Here is a 5000-nt window from a genome sequence, read left to right as displayed (position 1 = left end):
GGAGGGGGGAGAGAAGGGAGGGGGGAGAGAAGGGAGGGGGGAGAGAAGGGAGGGGGAGAGAAGGGAGGGGGGGAGAGAAGGGAGGGGGAGGGGGAGAGAAGGGAGGGGGGAGGGGGAGAGAAGGGAGGGGGAGAGAAGGGAGGGGGGAGAGAAGGGAGGGGGGAGAGAAGGGCGGGGGGAGGGGGGAGAGAAGGGCGGGGGGAGGGGGGAGAGAAGGGAGGGGGGAGAGAAGGGAGGGGGGAGGGGGGAGAGAAGGGAGGGGGGAAAGAAGGGAGGGTGGGAGGGGGGAGAGAAGGGAGGGGGGGAGGGGGGAGAGAAGGGAGGGGAGAGGGGGGAGAGGGGGGAGGGGGGAAAGAAGGGAGGGTGGGAGGGGGGAGAGAAGGGAGGGGGGGAGGGGGGAGAGAAGGGAGGGGAGAGGGGGGTGAGAAGGGAGGGGGGAGGGGGGAGAGAAGGGAGGGGGGAGAGAAGGGAGGGGGGAGAGAAGGGAGGGGGGAGGGGGGAAAGAAGGGAGGGGGAGGGGGGAGAGAAGGGAGGGGGGAGAGAAGGGAGGGGGGAGAGAAGGGAGGGGGGAGGGGGGAGAGAAGGGAGGGGGAGGGGGGAGACAAGGGAGGGGGGAGGGGGGGAGAGAAGGGAGGGGGGAGAGAAGGGAGGGGGAGGGGGGGAGAGAAGGGAGGGGGAAGAGAAGGGAGGGGGAGGGGGAGAGAAGGGAGGGGGGAGAGAAGGGAGGGGGAGGGGGAGAGATGGGAGGGGGAGGGGGGTGAGAAGGGAGGGGGGAGTGAAGGGAGGGGGGAGAGAAGGGAGGGGGAGAGAAGGGAGGGGGGAGAGAAGGGAGGGGGAGGGGGGAGAGAAGGGAGGGGGGATAGATGGGAGGGGGAGGGGGGAGAGAAGGGAGGGGGAGGGGGGAGAGAAGGGAGGGGGAGAGAAGGGAGGGGGGAGGGGGAGTGAAGGGAGGGGGGAGAGAGGGAGGGGGGAGAGAAGGGAGGGGGGGGGAGAGGGAGGGGGAGGGGGGAGAGAAGGGAGGGGGATAGAAGGGAGGGGGGAGATAAGGGAGGGGGGAGGGGGGAGAGAAGTGAGGGGGAGAGAAGGGGAGGGGGGAGAGAAGGGAGGGGGGAGAGAAGGGAGGGGGGAGAGGAGGGGGGAGAGGGGAGAGGAGGGGGGGTGGGGGGAGAGAAGGGAGGAGGGAGGGGGGAGAGAAATGAGGGGGGAGAGATGGGAGGGGGAGAGAAGGGAGGGGGGGAGAGAAGGGAGGGGGGAGAGAAGGGAGGGAGGGAGAGAAGGGAGGGGGGGAGAGAAGGGAGGGGGGTTTGGGGGAGAGGGGGGAGAGAAGGTTGGGGGGGAGAGAAGGGAGGGGGAGAGGGGGGAGGCGGGAGGGGAGAGAGGGGAGGAGGGGGAGAGAGGGGAGGGGGGGAGAGAAGGGAGGGGGGGAGAGAGGGAGGGGGGAGAGAAGGGAGGGGGGGAGAGAAGGGAGGGGGGGAGAGAAGGGAGGGGGGGTTTGGGGGAGGGGGGGAGAGAAGGGAGGTGGGAGGGGGGAGTGATGGGAGGGGGGAGAGAAGGGAGGAGGGAGGGGGGAGAGAAGGGAGGGGGGAGAGAAGGGAGGGGGGAGGGGGGAGAGAAGGGAGGGGGGGGAAAGAAGGGAGGGGGGGAGAGAAGGGAGGGGGGAGAAAGGAGGGGGGTTTGGGGGAGAGGGGGAGAGAAGGGAGGGGGGGAGAGAAGGGAGGGACGAGAGGGGGGAGGCGGGAGAGAAGGGAGGGGAGGAGGGGAGAGAAGGGAGGGGAGAGAGGGGAGGAGGGGACGAGGGGAGGGGGGGAAAGAAGGGAGGGGGGGAGAGAAGGGAGGGGGAGAGAAGGGGGGGGGAGAGAAGGGAGGGGGGAGAGAAGGGAGGGGGGAGGGGAGAGAAGGGAGGGGGGAGGGGAGAGAAGGGAGGGGAGAGAAGGGAGGGGGGGAGGGGAGAGAAGGGAGGGGGGAGGGGAGAGATGGGAGGGGGGGAGGGAGAGAAGGGAGGGGAGAGAAGGGAGGGGGGAGGGAAGAGGGGATGGGGGGGGAGGGGAGAGAAGGGGGGAAGGGGAGAGAAGGGAGGGGGGGAAGGGGGGAGGGGAGAGAAGGGAGGGGTGGGGAGAGAAGGGAGGGAGAGAAGGGAGGGGGGATGGGAGAGAAGGAGGGGGGAGGGAGAGAAGGGAGTGGGGAGGGGAGAGAAGGGAGGGGGGAGGTGAGAGAAGGGAGGGGAGAGAAGGGAGGGGAGAGAAGGGAGGGGTGAGGGGAGAGAAGGGAGGGGTGAGGGGAGAGAAGGGAGGGGGGTGGGGAGAGAAGGGAGGGGAGAGAAGGGAGGGGAGAGAAGGGAGGGGTGAGGGGAGAGAAGGGAGGGGTGGAGGGGAGAGAAGGGAGTTGGAGGGAAGAGAAGGGAGGAGGGGGAGAGAGGGAGGGGGGAGGGGAGAGAGGGAGGGGGGAGGGGGTGATGGGAGGGGAGAGAAGGGAGGGGAGTGATGGGTGGGGTGAGGGGAGAGAAGGGAGGGGTGAGGGGAGAGAAGGGTGGGGGGAGGGGAGAGAAGGGAGGGGGGAAGGGAGAGAAGGGTGGGGGAAGGAAAAAAGGGAGGGGGGAGTGGTGAGAAGGGAGGGGGGAGGGGAGAGAGGGAGGGGGGAGGGGAGAGAAGGGAGGGGAGGGAGGGGGAGAGAATGGAGGGGGGGGAGCGGAGAGAAGGGAGGAGGGGAGAGAAGGGAGGGGGGAGGGGAGAGTAGGGAGGGGGGGCGAGGGGTGAGAAGGGAGGGGGAAGGGGAGAGAAGGGAGGGGAGAGAATGGAGGGGGGAAGGGAGGGGAGAGAAGGGAGGGGGGAAGGGAGGGGGAGAGAAGGGAGGGGAGAGAAGGGAGGGGAGAGAAGGAAGGGGGAGGGGAGAGAAGGAAGGGGGAGGGGAGAGAAGGGAGGTGGGGGGGACAGAAGGGAGGGGCGGAGAGAATGGGGGGAGGGGAGAGAAGGGAGGGGGAGAGAAGGGAGAGGGGGATGGGAGAGAAGGAAGGGGGGAGGGGAGAGAAGGGAGGGGGGAGGGTAGAGAAGAGGGGGAGGGTGAGAGAAGGGGGGGAGAGGAGTGAAGGGAGGGGGGAGGGGGGGGAGGGAGTGGGTGAAGGGATGGGGGGAAGGGAGGGGGGAGGGAGAGCGGGAGGGGAGAGAAGGGAGGGGGGAGGGGAGAGAAGGGAGGGGAAGAGAAGGGAGGGGGAGGGGAGAGAAGGGAGGTGGGAAGGGGAGAAAAGGGAGGGGGGAGGGGAGAGAAGGGAGGAGGGGAGAGAAGGGAGGGGGGAGGGGAGAGAAGGGAGGGTTGAGGGGAGAGAAGGGAGGGGAGAGAAGGGAGAGGGGGAGGGGAGAGAAGGGAGAGAAGGGAGAGGGGGAGGGGAGAGAAGGGAGGAGGGGAGAGAAGGGAGGATGGAGGGGAGAGAAGGGGAGTGGGGAGGGGAGAGAAGGGAGGGGGGTAGGCGAGAGAAGGGAGCGGGGAGGGAAGAGAAGGGAGGGGGGGGAGAGAAGGGAGTGGGGAGGGGAGAGAAGGGAGGAAGGAGGGGAGAGAAGGGAGTGGGGAGGGGAGAGAAGGGAGTGGGGAGGGGAGAGAAGGGAGGGGGGAGGGGAGAGAAGAGAGGGGGGAGGGGAGAGAAGGGAGTGGGGGGCGGAGAAGGGAGTGGGGAGGGGAGAGAAGGGAGGGGGGAGGGGAGAGAAGGGAGGGGGGAGGGGAGAGAAGGGAGGAGGGGAGAGAAGGGAGGATGGAGGGGAGAGAAGGGAGTGGGGAGGGGAGAGAAGGGAGGGGGGTAGGCGAGAGAAGGAGCGGGGAGGGAAGAGAAGGGAGGGGGGGAGAGAAGGGAGTGGGGAGGGGAGAGAAGGGAGGAAGGAGGGGAGAGAAGGGAGTGGGGAGGGGAGAGAAGGGAGTGGGGAGGGGAGAGAAGGGAGGGGGGAGGGGAGAGAAGGGAGGGGGAGGGGAGAGAAGGGAGTGGGGGGCGGAGAAGGGAGTGGGGAGGGGAGAGAAGGGAGGGGGGAGGGGAGAGAAGGGAGGGGAGAGAAGGGAGGGGGGGAGAAGGGAGTGGGGAGGGTAGAGAAGGGAGGGGAGAGAAGGGGGGGTGGGGAGAGAAGGGAGGGGGAGGGGAGAAAAGGAGGGGGGGAGGGGAGAGAAGGGAGGGGCGAGAAGGGAGGGGGGAGGGGCGAGAAGGGGGAGGGGGGAGAGAAGGGGGGAAGGGCGGGGGGAGAGAAGGGGGAGGGGGGAGGGGAGTGAAGGGGGGAGGGGAGAGAAGGGGGGAGCGGGGGAGGGGAGAGAAGGGAGGGGGGTAGGGGAGAGAAGGGAGGGGGGAGGGGAGAGAAGGAAGGGGGGGAAGGGAGGGGGGAGAAGGGAGGGGGAGGGGAGAGAAGGGAGGGGGAGCGGAGAGAAGGAGGAGGGGAGAGAAGGGAGGGGGGGAGGGGAGAGAAGGGAGGGGGAGGGGAGAGAAGGGAGGGGTGAGGGGAGAGAAGGGAGGGGTGAGGGGAGAGAAGGAGGGAGAGAAGGGAGGGGGGAGGGGAGAGAAGGGAGGGGGGAGGGGAGAGAAGGGAGGGGGGAGGGGAGAGAAGGGAGGGGGAGTGGAGAGAAGGAGGGGGGGAGGGGAGAGAAGGGAGGGGGGAGGGGAGAGAAGGGAGGGGAGAGAAGGGAGGGGGGAGGGAGAGAAGGGAGGGGTGAGGGGAGAGAAGGGAGGGGAGAGAAGGGAGGGGGAGGGGGAGAGAAGGGATGGGAGAGAAGGGGGAGGGGAGAGAAGGGGGGAGGGGAGAAAAGGGAGGGGGGAAGGGAGGGGGGGGAGAGAAGGGAGGGGAGAGAAGGGAGGGGGGGAGGGGAGTGAAGGAAGGGGGGGGGGAGGGGACAGAAGGGAGGTGGGGGGGAGGGGACAGAAGTGAGTGGGGGGGATGAGAAGGGGGGAAGGGAGAGAAGGGAGGGGGGGTGAGAAGGGAGGGGGGGGGAGAAAAGGGAGGGGTAGGGGAGAGAAGGGAGGGGGGATGGGAGAGAAA

The sequence above is a fragment of the Ascaphus truei genome, chromosome 10 (genome assembly GCF_040206685.1).
Source record: "Ascaphus truei isolate aAscTru1 chromosome 10, aAscTru1.hap1, whole genome shotgun sequence".
In the NCBI taxonomy this organism is placed as follows: Eukaryota; Metazoa; Chordata; class Amphibia; order Anura; family Ascaphidae; genus Ascaphus; species Ascaphus truei.
Note: the sequence above shows the minus strand (reverse complement) of the source record.